Source organism: Macrobrachium nipponense, chromosome 43 (genome assembly GCF_015104395.2).
Source record: "Macrobrachium nipponense isolate FS-2020 chromosome 43, ASM1510439v2, whole genome shotgun sequence".
Classification (NCBI taxonomy): domain Eukaryota; kingdom Metazoa; phylum Arthropoda; class Malacostraca; order Decapoda; family Palaemonidae; genus Macrobrachium; species Macrobrachium nipponense.
The window spans coordinates 11,368,885-11,385,074 of NC_061104.1; positions in this window are offsets into that span (position 1 = coordinate 11,368,885).

The following is a 16,190-nucleotide window of genomic DNA, read 5'->3' on the forward strand; positions in this document are numbered from 1 at the left end:
CGCCCGATCCGTCGAGCGCAGGGGAGGGCCGCGTCGGTGCCCGATGTACAATTGTATTTAGGGGTCTTCCACTCGCTCGGGAGGATCAAACCCCCGCACGAGGGGATTTCCCCCCCATTAAATCGCTACTACTATTATTTCCGCAGGTGCTACTGCCACGAGAGTGGACCTTGGTGAGGTATGGGCGTCCTTCCAATTGCAGAGCGTGCTGGTGTCCAGGGGCTGCGGTTCTATGTCTGGGCCTACTGCGGTCACCCATGGAGTGGTGACCAACGCACCCAGGTGACGACGTCCCTCCCTCACCTGGTGTACTCGCCTCACGTGGTAACAGTCTTGCCTACAGCCGCTGTGAAGTGCCGTTCGCCGTACTGAAGAGGGGGGCGTGCCGCCGCCGCTCGTGGTTGCCGCGCTGCAGCGACCACACTTCCGCTGCCCTAGAACTCGCCCCTGGACCTGCCGCCGGTACCAGGATGTTGCTGGCTGCTGCTCCACTTCCTGTGTTTCCGGTGCTGCCTGCCGTACCTGCCGATTCTGGGCTGACTGTCCATGCAGTTACTGCGCTGGCTGTCCCTGCCGTTGCTGCGCTGGCTGTTCCTGCCGTTGCTGCGCTGGCTGTCCCTACCGATGATGTGCTGGCCGTGCCTGCTGTTCCTGAGATGCCCATACCTGCTGATGTCGTCCCTGTTCGTGGGTGGTACTACCCCAGACTTTGGTCTGTCTGTACAGGTGCGTCCGGGCCCTGTGGCTTCGGCTACAGCAGCCCCGGCTCCGCCCTGGATAGCAGATCTTACGTCTGTCCCTGAGGAAGCTGACGAAGAAGAGGAGGAAGGTGTCGTGGTCGTCGTCTTCATCTTCTTCATCGTCGTCGGCCGCCGCCTCTTCCCCTTCGACTTCTAAGGCGGGTTTACAGCCGGAGGAAGAAAGAAGTCGCCTCCTCCCTCCTAAGAAAGCTTCCTCGGGAGCTTCTCGGGACCCGTCTCACCTCGGTGGGACGGGAGGGTTCCTTCCGCTGGTCCTCCTGCTCCTTCGGGAGCGGGGCCCGTTCTCTTCTTTTTCCGCAAGGAAGAAGACTACGGGGACCAGAGGGGTACCAGGCTAACACCGGTACTTTCCTCCCGCCTGGTGTCAGTGGTTCTGCCACTGCATCAGGGTCCGTCTCGGCCTCCCGTTCGCGGGACGGTACCGAGTGTACGGTCGCCTACCAGCGACCGTGCAGCCAGGAACCAGACCTCTGAGTCCGCTCAGCGTCAGGTTCACGGCACGGGGCGGAAGACTGGTGACAGCCGCTCATGCGACTCTCACCAGACCAGCTCTCATCATCTCGCGGTGAACAGCTGGCTACCCGGGGACGTGACGGTCCACGACCGACACGGGCTGAGGCTGGGAAGAGGTCCTCCCGTTCGCCGGTGCCAGCCACGGCTGGAACCAGCGACGTGACGTGCCGTGAGGACAAGCACCGTCTCACTGGCCACAGTGGAGCCTGCAGGTCGCCTGACCGTCGCTCTCACAGAGAGCGATCGGGTACGGCAACCAGCACCAGCTCTTCTGACACTCGAGATCAGTGCCGCTGTGCTCAGTCCAGCCGTTCTCCACAGCGAGACGGTTCGACCAGGCCTGCAGCTCGATCGTCACCGCGGGTTGACGATCGCCTGCAGCCCTCCAAGCCTGCTGGTCCTGCCAGCGAGCGACGAGGGAGCGTCAGGTCTGCCTCTCCCGTACTTCAACCTCCCTCGGGTTACACCGGGAGGAGCGAGGTATTGAGGAGTGATCGTGAGGGGTGCGCCCCTCATGATCCCACCACGACGCCCTACGTGCCAGGCACGGTTCTTGGAACCGGCCAGGACGTATGCGCAAGTGGATGGGGAAGACCGAGAGGGCTGTCGCTGTTCCCCCTTCTTAGGAGGAAGGTTCTCGGAATATGCTCTTGTTCGAAGGGCTTAACGGTCCCACTCTGCAAGATGCTGTGACTTCCGAGATCCAGAGGAACTTTGCCGAGGTTACGGCGCTGATTCGTCAGCACAATGACCTCGGGGAAGGATCGCCGCTCCCACCAGCAGAGCCACGTCTCGGCTCGAGTCGTTTTGGGGCCCGAGAGGGAATCCAAATCGACGGTGGGTCTGCCGCGATCGGAGCTTGCCGACTGGGTTGAGCCAGGTAGTCTCTCGTCTCCGGACAAGGAGGCTCTCTCGGTTCTGGACGGTCGAACAAGCTCCTTCACCTCCTCTACTGCGACAGAGGCGTTCTACGTGTCTTCGGACATCGTATTTATATATCCCTTCGGTCCTCCTGAGGTTTCGACCTCGACGAGGACTGGAATGAGTCGGAGCGGTATCGGCTCTCTCCTGTCAGGTGTCGATCAGCCCCACCCAGACGACCGTTCACCAGTGGCGGCAGACCCTTACCTACAGTGAGAGTTCGTAAACCCTCCTCGGGAAAACGTTTTCTCCTGACGATACGTTTTCCCAGACTCTGAGAGGCCTCGCCGCAAGGCGATGGCTGCTCCTACTCTTCTCCAACTGCTAGTTCCACGGGAAGAAGGCGAGCGAGTATCCAATTCCTTCCTCCCCATTCCCTCTCTCCCTTACGGCTACGAGGGAAAGGGGAGGGATCCTACAGAGATTTCTCTGTAAGATCCCACGTTAGGGGCTGCGCTACCGGGGGGACCTTCGGGTCCTACCTGACGTAAGCCCCGGTCATTGAGGAGGGATCCTGCCAGCCATTGGGACCCGGTCCAACAGCAGGCGTACGTTCCAGGGGCATCGAAGGACGTAGCATTGAGACAGGAGATCAAGACCATGCTGAGCAAGAGAACTGTAGAAATCGGTACGGATCAGTCACCGGGCTTTACAGCCGACTCTTCCTGGTGGAAAAGTCTACAACAGGCTGGCGCCCAGTGATAGATCTCTCTTCCCCGAACCGGTTGGTTCGCCAGACCCGGTTCACGATGGAGACGGCACGCTCAGTGCTCGACTCTATCAGGGAGAACGATTTCATGCTTGCAGTGGACTTGAAGGATGCGGATCTACAAATACCCATTCATCAGTCTCCAGAAAAGTACCTCCGCTTCATCCTCGACGGGACGGTGTACCAGTTCAGGCCACGTTGCTTCGGTCTCTCAACCGCACCCCCCACAGGTGTTCAGGCGAGTGTTCACTCTGGTGTCTGCTTGGGCCCATTCGCACGGGATACGTCTGATGAGGTATCTCGACGATTGGTTAGTCCTGGCGAGCTCCCGCTCGCAGTTGCTACAGGACACGGGATCGACTGCTCGAGTTCTGTCGCGATCTGGGGATCGTTCTGAACTTCGAAAAGTCCGATCTCGAGCACAAGCAGAGGATGAAGTACCTGGGTATGCTGATCGACACGGTAGCAGATTCAGGGAGGCAGCCAACCAGTTCCTGTCTCGGCAGGAACAGGTAGCTCAGCAATGGCAAGTCGTGATCGGACACCTGTCGTCACTGCGGGAAGCCAGTCCCTAACGGGCGTCTTCACCTGCGGTCTCTTCAGGGAGACCAAAGGAGAGTTGGTCACAGGCGACGGATCCCCCAAGCCTTCCATGGTCACTGACACAGGAGGTGAGGCAGGACCTAGCCAGGTGACTGGACGACAGGAACCCCTTAAGAGGAGTGCCTCCGGGCACTCTCCCCCCCGGACCAAATGCAGCTGCTCTCAGACGCATCGACGAGGGATGGGGTGCACACCTGGAAGAGTTGCGGACTTCAGGAGTGTGGTACGAGAACGACAAGCACCTTCACATCAATGTACTGGAACTAAAGGCAGCGTTCCTTGCTCTCCAAGAGTTCCAGGACCGCTTGATGGGACACTCAGTGGTGTTGATGTACGACAACACCACGGTGGTGGCTTACGTCAACAAACAGGGGGGGCCTAGTGTCTCTCCCGTTGTATCAGTTGACCCGGCAGGTGCACGAGTGGGCCGAGGCACACTCAATAGAGCTGTCGGCACGCTACATTCCAGGGAAGGAATGTAGTAGCAGACACGCTCAGCGCCGTCGGGATCAGGTGATAAGGACCGAATGGTCTCTACAACCAGGACGTGGCGGGGGGAAACGGCTCTTCGACCTGTGGTGGCGACCAGTCGAGGATCTGTTCGCCATCCGGCACATCAGGAAGCTCCAGGTGTTCTTCTCGGCCGTGCCGGATCCATGGGCAGCTGCAGAGGACGCTCTTCAACACCCGTGGGACAACCTCTTCGCCTATGCCTTTCCCCGTTCAGCCTGATTCACAAGGTGATCAGTCGAGCACTGGTCATCCCGAATCTCAGGATGATCCTGATGGCTTCCAAATGGCACAGGCCATTTGGTATCCGGACCTGCTGGCTCTTCTCGCAAGAGAACCGAGAGAGATTCCCCATTGGCACAACCTTCTCGGCCAGCCACACGTCGAGCGGTACCACCGAGCAGTCCAGTCCCTACGTCTTCACGGCTGGCTGTTATCCACCTTCTCTTGCGTACGAGAAGCTTTTTTCGTAGCGCAGCAACAGAGATGGCTGGAAACGTCCGTCAGTCCTCTGCAGCTGTGTACCAGGGGAGTCGGGCCGTCTTCGGTGGTTGGTGTTGTAGACGGGGCCTATCTCTTCTCAGAGCCAATCTTCAGCAGGTAGCGGATTTCCATCGTTTTTTCTTCGCCGAGGAAGCTCCTCTAAGTTCCCACAGTCAAGGATACAGAGCCGCCTTGTCGCTCCTCCTGAAACTGACGGGATTGGACATCTCGAACTCGTTCGAGATCTCCTTGCTTAGGAGCAGCTTCCAAAGGTCTTGCCAACCCAGGGAAATCAAATGACCCTCGTCTTGCTGGACTGGCATCGGCGAAGAGAGAGGGAGCGTCATGCAGATAATGATGTGGATGAGATGCTGCTTTGTCCTGGGAGGACGCTACGGCGCTATCTGAAGAGAACTCGACCACCTCGGGCCTGAGTGTCGACGCCTCTTCCGTTAGCAAAAGGGGTCAACAAGAAAGAAGTATCAAGAACACTCTTTCGTACCTGGCTGCGTGAGGTCTTCCGGAGGGAGGGGGTAGTGGAGGCTGATGGTAGTGACGACATCCGTACGTCCCGTCCGAGGAACTCACGAAGTCAGAAGTATTGGCCCCTCGTTGGCGTTTCGTAAGAACTTCTCCGTGGCGCAGGTATGGAAGGCGGGGGTTCTTGTACAACCAGACCACCGGCAACTTCCTTATACCTCTTGATATTGCCCATAGGTCCTTGGATCAGTTTCCTTAGGACCCGTGGTGGCTGCTCAACACGTCGTCTAGCTAACCCAGACCCTAGCAGGCTGAACAGCATCGAGTCCTGGTGTGACTGTATGAATAGATAGTGATGAGAAAGTGACTGGCTTCTCTTTCTATCTTTTTACTTCCCCTCTACCTGTGGGTAGAGGGATACGGTCATCACCCTGCTGGATAGGACGAGATGCCCGGTGAGCTATATGACAGAGCCCATCCTATCCCTTTCACGAGGGATGGGAGCAGAATATCCACCACTTCCTTCTACAAGGGGGGGAAGTGGATGCCTACAAGAGTCAAAACCATGACTTTAACTTTGCTCCTGTACAGGAACAAGTTCTTACATTGCTGGTACGAAGAGATAACGCTTGCCTCCTCTCTTAGTACTCGGTCCAGAGGTCTGACCATTGATCCTGCGGTGCACACCCCGATCAATCGGACAGAGGCTTGGATCCCTCCCTCGCTCTTACGACCAGGGAGGCTTCCAAGGTTGGGGCGAACACCAGTCTGTTCACAAAAGACTCAGATTCCACCCACCAAGAAGTGAGTCTTCCTATTGTAAAAGGACCGAAGGTTTGTATGCCGTGTCGGAACAAATGACAATTTGTCTAAAATTGCATTTTTCCTAACTATACAAACCTGAGGTCCTTTTACACATAGCCCCACCTCATGCGCACCCCTCACTCTGCAGTTTTTGCTTGGGCCAAAAGCAAAAGTGATTTGTTTACCTCCCAGTCGCGCGCGCGCCTGTCGGACAAGCAGTTAACTACCGAACCCCTTGTTCGAAAGCTTACGACCTATCCAGCTGCCGCTAGTACCTTCCTATTGTAAAAGGACCTCAGGTTTGTATAGTTAGGAAAAATGCAATTTTAGACAAATTGTCATGTTCGAGGCGCCCTTGCGTATCATGATTTTGTTTTCGTATCTTGGACCACATTTTACATGTAAAATGGCTAATCCGTTCCAAGCCCTCCAATAACACCCTAGTAAATTTCATAATAAAAGCTAAATTGACCTATAAACAATGAAATACTACAACAAATTGGACCATTCAATACCTAAACTTAAAAACTAATAACGTAATACTAATTACCTGTAAATAAAGTGTATTAGTGTACATGGTATACAAGAAATACTGTACGTATGTAGTAAAATGTGGAAGCTTACCTTTCGAGTGAGGCTATCTCCGAAAGTGGCGGCAGAGGAGGACAAACGGCAGATACGTACGTACGTACACTTAACTTTACGAAACACATATAAAAAAAATGTAAGGAAAACTAAACTAAAATTTACGAAACACATTAACAAAACTGTAACACTTAACTTTACAACAAATTAAAATTAAAAATTTTTTTTGTCTTTGATTTAAAAATTTTTTTTTTTTACTTTTTATACTTACGCAGTTTTTTTTTTTTTTTTTTTTTTTTTTTTTTTTTTTTTTTTTTTTTTTTACAAAATTTCAACTTCATCACTACTTTCAATTTTCTGTTTTTATCACTTGGTTCTTCTTTTATGCTTACTCCTGCTAATGCTAAAGGCCTCTTTAAAAAACAAACTATCCAAGGAAGATGCTTCTGCCTACTTTGCACAATGTTCCTGAAACGACTCAGGCAAAGGTCATCGAACTGCGCAAGCTATGACCTGTGTGAGCCTTTTCGGGGGGGGGTGTTTTTTTCTTTTTTTCTATAAACGATTGCTCTTTATGAAAAGCGGCTAGAACATCCTTAATTTCTGCCGTTGTCATAGGGTTGCCCTCCTCCTCCTCCTCGCCGCTGCTAGAGAACTCCTCTTGAATGACGTTATGTTGCATGGCCTCCAACTCCTTCAGGTCATCCGTCGTAAGCTCCTCTTGGTGCTCCTCGAGAAGGTCGTTGATGTCGTCCTCGTCGACGACCAGCCCCATGGACTTGCCGAGTGCAACGATCTCGTCAAGATCTGGTTGCAAAACAGTTTCAGGATCTCCAACTGTTTCTGAATCTGCAGCACCAGCTTCGCCCATGTCGAATCCCTCGAAGTCTCGGGCAGATACCGGCATCAGGCCAGAGTTTCCTCCACGAGGAATTCAAGGTTCGCCTCGAAACCTCCTGCCAAGCTTGGTCGATGAGTCGAATGCATATGACGATGTCGAAATGCTCCTTCCAAAATTCACGCAAGGTGAGGTTTTGTGGTATCGGTGATGTCGAAACATCTCTTGAAAAGATGTTTCGTGTACAGCTTCTTAAAGTTCGATATCACTTGCTGGTCCATGGGCTGGAGGAGAGGGGTGGTGTTAGGCAGAAGATAAAGAATCCTGATGAAGGAATACTCTGCTAGGATATCTTCCTCGAGGCCAGGAGGGTGGGGAGGGGCATTGTCGAACACCAGCAGACATTTCAGGGGGAGGCGCTTCTCTTCCAAGAATTTCTTCAGTGTCAGGCCGAAACACAGATTTACCCACTCCGTGAACAAAAGCCTCGTTACCCAGGCTTTTGCATTAGCCCTCCACATCACTGGAAGCTTCTCCTTAAGCACTTTGTGGGCCTTAAAGGCTCGAGGAGTCTCGGAATGGTACACCAGTAGGGGCTTCACCTTGCAATCCCCACTGGTGTTCGAACAAAGTGCGAGCGTAAGCCTGTCTTTCATAGGCTTATGCCCGGGTAGCTTCTTCTCTTCCTCCGTGATGTATGTCTGACGAGGCATTTTTTTCCAAAAAAGGCCAGTCTCATCACAGTTGAAGACTTGCTGAGAACTGTAGCCTTCCTTGGTCATCATCTCGTCGAACGTCTTTTTAAAGGCTTCGGCCTCTTTTGTGTCTGAGCTGGCAGCCTCCCCATGCCGCACCACTGAATGGATGCCAGTCCGTTTACGAAATTTCTCGAATCACCCATGCAAAGCCTTGAACTCTGGGGTTGGCGTTGAAGTCCCTTCCCCTCCGTCGTCTTCCGCCTGGGCAATCAAATCGCTGAAAATAGCGCTGGCCTTGTGGGAGATTGCCGTCTCGGTTATCGTATCGCCAGCGATTTCTTTGTCTTTTATCCAGACAAGAAGCAGCCGTTCCATCTCGTCGTGCACGCGGGTCCTCTTGCTGGACAAAATAGTGATGCCCTTGGAAGGTGTAGCTGCTTTGATGACATCCTTCTGCTTAAGGATGGTGCCTATTGTTGATGGTTTCGGCCGTATTTCTTGGCGATCACACTCAATCGCATACCAGCTGCATACTTCTTGATAATCTCCATCTTTGTCTCCAAAGAGAGCATCGCGTTCTTTCCGTGAATTTCAACTTTCTTGGGACCCATGACTACGTTATACTGTACGTAATTTACGTATAAGTAGAGTAAAGTTTTCACACAACACGATAAAGTACGTATACTGCAACAAAATCACTAACGAATTTACTCTACTAAACGAAATCGTTAGACCGAACGAATACCGCGTGCGTACGATAACGATGCTGCTACCGAGTGGCCGAGGCACGCTGCTACGTACATAGATGCATCATGGGAGGGATGCTGACCAATAGGAGAGAAGGATCTCATGGCGGTGACTAGCATCAGGAACCAATGGGAGAGCAGGAGGATGGTGACGAGTCTACTCAGTTGGCGGCGCGTGAGTTTCAAAATTGTCATCGGTGGTTCGGGCGAATCTCGGACTTTACAGAAACCTTTCGTATCTTGAAAACTTTTTGTATGTAGAGCCGTTAAATTTTTCATGTTAGCTTTCGTATCTCGAGTTTTTCGTAAGTTGAGCCTTTCGTATCTCGAGGTACCACTGTAAAGTGATTTATGACAGAGCTTAGAGGATACTTATGTAAAAATACATTGGTAGTTTGTAGAACAGTGTAACCACTATCACATTGTGTAAAAATATTATGTACGAACGAGACTGTAGGTTTGGTGATGTCACGATGGTCATACGTATTTTTTTCATGAATGAATATATATTTATGATAAAAAATAGTTACTGTACTGCTTACAGTACCATACTGTAATATTAATGAAGTCACATCAAAATAAAGTAATCAGTTCATACTGTAAACATGTAAAGCGTATTTTTGTCTTTTGAAAAAGGCATTCCCCAAGGTCGTTCCTTGAAGAGGCTTTTTATTATGAAGATATGCCAATAATATATAAGATATGCATTTTATTATGAATATATGACAATAATATATAAGGTAACAATGGTTTTATTACGTTTACGCTTCGTTGCCGATCGCAAATAACAATACGATAATTTATGATAATTATCGTTTTTATGACTGCAGTATTCAGAGAAGTTGATTACGTTATACCAAAACAATAATGAAGTTCGAATTGAAAAATGATATTGTTATGTTACAATAAAGTTTCATACATACTTACCTGGCAGATATATACATAGCTAAGACTCCGTCGTCCCCGACAGAAATTCAAATTTCGCGCCACTCGCTACAGGTAGGTCAGGTGATCTACCGGCCTGCCCTGGGCGGCAGGACTAGGAACCATCCCCGTTTTCTATCATATTTTCTCTCTTCCACCTGTCTCCTGCGGGGAGGCTGGGTGGGCCTTTAATTGTATATATCTGCCAGGTAAGTATGTATGAAACTTTATTGTAACATAACAATATCATTTTCATACAATCAACTTACCTGTCAGATATATACATAGCTGATTGGCACCCTTCGGTGGAGGGTAAGAGACAGCTACTATATGGAATAGACAGGTAAACAACATATGTTGTAGGTATAAATAAAACCTTGGTTCCTACCTGATAGGTGGTAGACTTCGTGGGTGTTTGCCCAGTAGTCTGCATCACCTCAAGAAAACTTTAGCGAGATATATGATCTATGGCCAAGAGTTCTTGTGGGTCTGCCGATGGGGTCTTATCCGCTTACTCGGCAGAGCCTAAAAGGACTTTGTCAATGGGTGCTGATCCACTTATATGACAATACACCTTATGAAGGAGCACACAACCAATCCCGACCACCTGATCCTAACCATATGTTAGAACTAAGGATTGTTACGAGTTATCCCCGAACTCGTCACAACAACCGTAACTCAAAACCACTACGCACACATACATAATTTTCCAAAAAAAATTATACTCAACTAATTGGATATGACAAGAATTCTCTTACTGAACAACATAGACGGCCGCCCGTGCGAGCCAAATCCTCCATTGTTCGAAGAGACTCTCGACCATATCCAAAAAGAGAACAGTATATCATTTAAGGATTGGTGTCGGCTCCCGGACCCAGAATCGTATCTGCCGATACGATAGGACCTAGAGAAAAACACTTCTCATACGTCACACGTACGTCTTTCAAGTAATGAGATGCAAATACTGAGTTGCATCTCCAGTAGTGTCGTATCCAATGAGTTTTTAAGCGACATATTCTTATAAAACGAGAGAGACGTCGCAACCGCTCTTACTTCATGAGCTTTTACTCTCAGTAGTTGTAATTGTTCGTCAGGACAGACCTTATGAGCGTCCGTAATGACGTTTCTTACAAAGAACGCCAGAGCATTCTTGGACATCAGTCTTTGTGGGGTCTTTTACCGCGCACCAAAGACCTTGTCTAGAGCCTCCCAAACTGACGCTTTCTCTGAAGGTAGAACTTCAGAGTTCTAACAGGGCATAGAGACCTCTCTGCTTCTCTGCCTACGAGACTCGACATTCCTTTGACTTCGAATGACTTAGGCCAGGGATTCGTGGGATTCTCGTTTTTCGCTAAAAACAGGGTCTTAAACGAGCAAATAGCCGAGTCTCCCTTGAATCCTACTTTATCCTGCAGAGCTTGTAATTCACTAATTCTTTTTTGCCGTAGCTAAAGATACAAGGAATAGGCATTTTCTAGTGTTATGTCTCTAAACGATGCCAGATGAGGAGGTTCGAATCTATCCGAAGACAGATATTTGAGGACTACGTCCAGGTTCCAGTTCGGAGGTATTGGTTCCTTAGACTTTGAAGTCTCAAAAGATCTTATGAGATCGTGGAGATCTTTGTTATTTGCCAGATCTAATCCTCTGTTCCTGAATACAGCCGAGAGCATACTTCTGTATCCCTTTATTGTGGATACGGCTAGATGAGATTTTACTCTCAGGAATAGCAAGAAATCAGCAATTTCCGCTATAGAGGTAGAGGAGGAGGACAACTCTTGGTTCTACACCACCTTCTAAATACCTCCCACTTCGACTGGTATACTTTCGTAGTGGAGGTTCTGCGTGCTCTCGCGATCGCGCTTGCCACTTCGCGAGAAAAGCCTCTCGCTCTGACAAGTCTTTCGATAGTCGAAAGGCAGTCAGAGCGAGAGCGGGGAGGTTTTGATGGTACCTCTTGAAGTGTGGTTGTCTGAGAAGATCCGTCCTTCTTGGTAGGGATCTTGGAAAGTCTACGATCCACTCTACCACCTCCGTGAACCATTCCTGGGCCGGCCAAAAGGGGGCTATTAACGTCATCCTCGTCTCTTTTGACGCCACAAACTTTTTCATTACTAACCCCAGGATTTTGAATGGGGGAAAAGCATAAATGTCTACTCGAGACCAGTTTAGCAGGAAGGCGTCTACCATAATTGCTCTTGGATCTTCCACGACCGAGCAAAACACTGGGAGCCTTTTTGAAATGAATGTTGCGAAGAGATCCACATGAGGAGTTCCCCACAGAGACCAGAGATCGAGACACACTTCCTCGTGTAGAGTCCATTCGTATGAAGGACCTGGTTCCTCCTGCTGAGCCTGTCCGCCCTCACATTCCTTACTCCCTGTACGAATCTTGTCAGCAGGGAGATGTTTTCCTGTGAGACCCGTCCAAAGTAATAGGTCTCTCGTGAGCTCGTAAAGGAACGAGGAGTGCGTCCCTCCCTGTTTCCGAATGTAGGCAAGTGCGGTGGTGTTGTCCACGTTTACTTGCAACGTACCTTGTTTGACACCAGAGGTTCTAGGCTCTTTAAGGCCAGATGTACGGCGAAGAGCTCCTTGCACGTTTATGTGCCAGGACACCTGTGCTGGTTCCCAGGTGCCTGACACTTCCTCTGAGCCTAATGTCGCTCCCCAACCTGTCTCCGACGCGTCGGAGAACAACACTAGGTCTGGGTTCTGTGTTCTTAGAGAGATCCCTTTGTTCTCTTCCAGAGGTAGCAACCACCACTGTAGGTGTGCCTTTATCTCCACTGGGATGGGAAAAACGTCCGACAGTTGTCCGGTTTTCCAGCTCCAAGACCTCTTGAGGAAGAATTGAAGTGGACGTATATGAAGTCTTCCTAGAGGGAAGAATTGTTCCAGCGAGGAAAGCGTCCCAGAAGGCTCAACCATTCCCTCGCCGACGTTTGTTGCTTCTCTAAGAAGAGAGAGATTATCCGCAAACCTTTTGCGTTTCTCTCTTGCGAAGGAAAAAAACTCGAAAACCCCGAGAATCCATCCGAATCCCCAGATAGACTAGGTCTTGTCTGGGGGTCAGCTGAGACTTCTCGAGGTTCACAAGCAATCCCAACGCCTTGGTCAAAATCCAGAGTCCAACTTAGGTACTCCAAGCACTGTCTCTCCGATCTGGCCCTGATGAGCCAGTCGTCTAGATACATAGAGACATTCACTCCTTTGAGGTGAAGAAATCTCGCCACATTCTTCATCAGGCTTGTGAAGACCTGAGGAGCTGTGGACAGGCCGAAACACAAGGCTCTGAACTGAAAGATCCTTCCCCCCGTCATGAAACGGAGGTACTTCTTCGATGAAGGGTGGATCGGGACGTGAAAGTAGGCGTCCTGGAGATCTAGAGACACCATCCAATCTCCTTGTCGTAATGACGCTAGGACTGAAGCAGAAGTCTCCATGGAGAACTTCTCCTTCTGAACAAATTTGTTCAGAGAGCTGACGTCCAGTACTGGTCTCCAGCCTCCCGAGGCTTTCGCCACTAGAAAAAGGCGATTGTAAAACCCCGGGGGAGTTTTGATCCAGTACTAGTTCTATCGCTCTACTTGTCCCACATTTGTTCCACCATCGATCGAAGAGTATCCCTCCCGGCAGCACAGGGTCCTTGTACTTGGGCTGATAGTTTCCCGTGGTATTGACGTTAGGGGAGGAGTGTTCAGGAAAGGATACGATATCCCTTCCTTAAGATAGTCAATGAAGACGCGTCCGCGTCTATCAGTGTCCAGGCCTCCACGAATCCCAGGAGCCTGGCACCTACTGGTGCTTGGAGGAGAGATGTTTCATTTTCCCTTTTTAAAGGGACGAAAGGCAGACCTACCTCTCTTCTCCGGAGCCTTCCTTCTTGCGGGAGGTCTGGAGGTCGGACCACCTCGAAAGGGCTGCATTGATGTACTAGGTCCTTTCTTGTCAGATACCGAAACAGGTTTCTTCTTCCTAGCTGACTGCGTCAGAAGATCCTGAGTCGCCTTCTCAGTTAAAGAGTGAGCAACGTCCTTCACTAACTGAGAAGGGAACAAAAGTCAGAAAGAGGCGCATACAGTAGAGCTGCCCTCTGAGCATGCGAGACTGCCTTTGTTAAGAAGGCGCCCATACACCGTCCTTTTCTTTAAAAGACCTGCTCCAAATAATGAAGAGACTTCAAAAGAACCATCCTGTACCGCTTTGTCAATGCAAGACAAAATGCATAACAGGGCTTCAGGTTCGATTCCTTCTGAATCATGGGCTTTCTTGGACATCACCCCAAGGGACCAATCTAAGAAGTTGAAGACTTCCAATACATGAAAAGAGTCCCTTGAGGAGATGATCCAGTTCAGAAATACTCCATGTAATTCGTGCAGAATTGAGACTTGGACGCCTTGAAGCGTCAACCAAAGTCGAAAAATCTGCCTCTGTTGTAGAAGGGAGAGCGATACCCATATTCTCTCCCGTCTTATACCATATGCCTCTTTTCCAGCTAATCTTGCTGGAGGCATGCAGGAAAAACTGTCCTGACTAAGTCTTTCTTAGACTTCATCCATAAGTCTAAGGCGTGTAATGCCCGCTTCATCGAGATGGTGGGTTTCATGTTTAGAAAAGACGAGGGCTTCTTCGTCTTAGCACTGGAAAAGAGCGAGCGCGGAGAAGGAGGAGCAGCAGGAGTCAACTCGTCTCCATACTCCTCAAGAAGCAGGGTAGTCAAAACCTTATAGTTGGACAAAAACCCTCTCTTCCATGATCTTCATCATCCGAGTTTTTCCTCCCAACTCGGGATTATCTGAGTCTCCGTTCTCCTTTCTGAATTTCCTCTTCTGGAGGAGACAAACTCCTAATAGGAGAGGGGCTAAGGGAATGATACTCTTTCCTCTTTCCCGTTTTACAAGACTTGGAAGGCGTCAACAAAGCTCCGGCTTCTCTTGAACTTTAGAAGACGCCTTGTATGACGCTTCCCGTTCTCCGAGCGTCATGGCTGACGTCTCTTGCTGACGTCTTGATGACGCTTCGCGCCTGGAAGCGCTCCGCTCTCTAAAGGCGTCCTACTCGGCGTCACAATATTGGATGGAGCGTCACGTCTAAGATCCGCTTTGAATGACGCTTCACTTCTAAAAGACGTCTTACGTTTCTCTGGCTTTACGAAACTCTCGTAAGCCCCCGTCTAGCTCTCGAACTCGCAGCTTCTGCAAGACGTTTAGCAGTTTCACGTATGTCTGACGCTTCTCTTCGAGCAGGTGAGAGAGGACGAGACTTCTTAATTGAAGCGTTCACGTTCTTCGACGGGGCGCTAAAAACTCCCCACAAGAGGATGACAGTTGTTCCTGAACCGCCATAATTATCTTTCTTGACGCTTCTCCCACGTCTAGTGCATGACGCCTTTCGTCATCACTCGGGGAAGAAGAATGAAGGGGTACTTCCGCACAAGCGTCAGGTGACGCTGACGCCACCTTCGCTTTCTTAATAGCAGACGGAGCGTCATCTGAGAAGCGCTCTGGGCTCGAATCTATGTCGGGCTTCATATGACGCTTAGCGGTCTCGATAAGTTCGACTCCTTCCACCCTCGTTTAGGTGAGGGAGAGGGAGAGGACGAGAAACACTCGCGAAGGACGCTTTTTTCTATAGCGCCCTTGAGCCGCCTGCCATGAAGCAGAGCTAGCTGAAGGGACGTCTGACCGTTGGGGATTCCCCACGACCTCCTTAAGGCTTTCGACTTTCCTTCTCCTCTGGGCATGGGAGCTTGGAAGAGGTCTAGGCCTGGGAGCGTCGCAGGGACGATCAAACGCCCCCTCCACCACACTGGGAGAACTCACTTCACTGAAATGTTCACTATCACTAGCCTTACCTTTGGAGTCAGCCATCTTGGACTTCATGTCTCTAATAGTAGCTTTCAGATTGGCGATTTCCGATGCCGAATCCGAAAAAGCACTCTGAGAATGAGATATATAGGGAGAATCTACATCAGTAGGATTAGAATTATCCGTGAAAGGCTCAATAGGCCTTGACTCACACCTTTCAGTCGTCTAACTCTATCCCTCTCTAACTTCTTCAAATAAGAAGTCAAAGTCTTCCACTTCTGCATTCAATCCCTCGCATTCCTTACAAGTATTAATAGCAGAACACTGAACCCCCCCCTACATTTACGGCATACAGTGTAGGATCAACCGAAGCCTTCGGTATCCTCACCCTGCAGCCTACATTCACACACATTCTCACACTCACATTAGAATCAGACATACTGAGAAAAATCCAAAAGAGTTATTCCAAAAACAGTCCACAGTAGCGAATGCCAAAACACGATCCAAATACGTCACCAAAAAGCCGAAAAACGTTGATCAAATGTTGAAAAATGATCTAAGTCAGGAGGTAATAGCAACAATGTTGATACCACCGGCGACAGAGAAAATATGATAGAAAACGGGGATGGTTCCTAGTCCTGCCGCCCAGGGCAGGCCGGTAGATCACCTGACCTACCTGTAGCGAGTGGCGCGAAATTTGAATTTCTGTCGGGGACGACGGAGTCTTAGCTATGTATATATCTGACAGGTAAGTTGATTGTATGAAATTAATGTTTTCCTAAATGTTATTATTACTGTAATTATG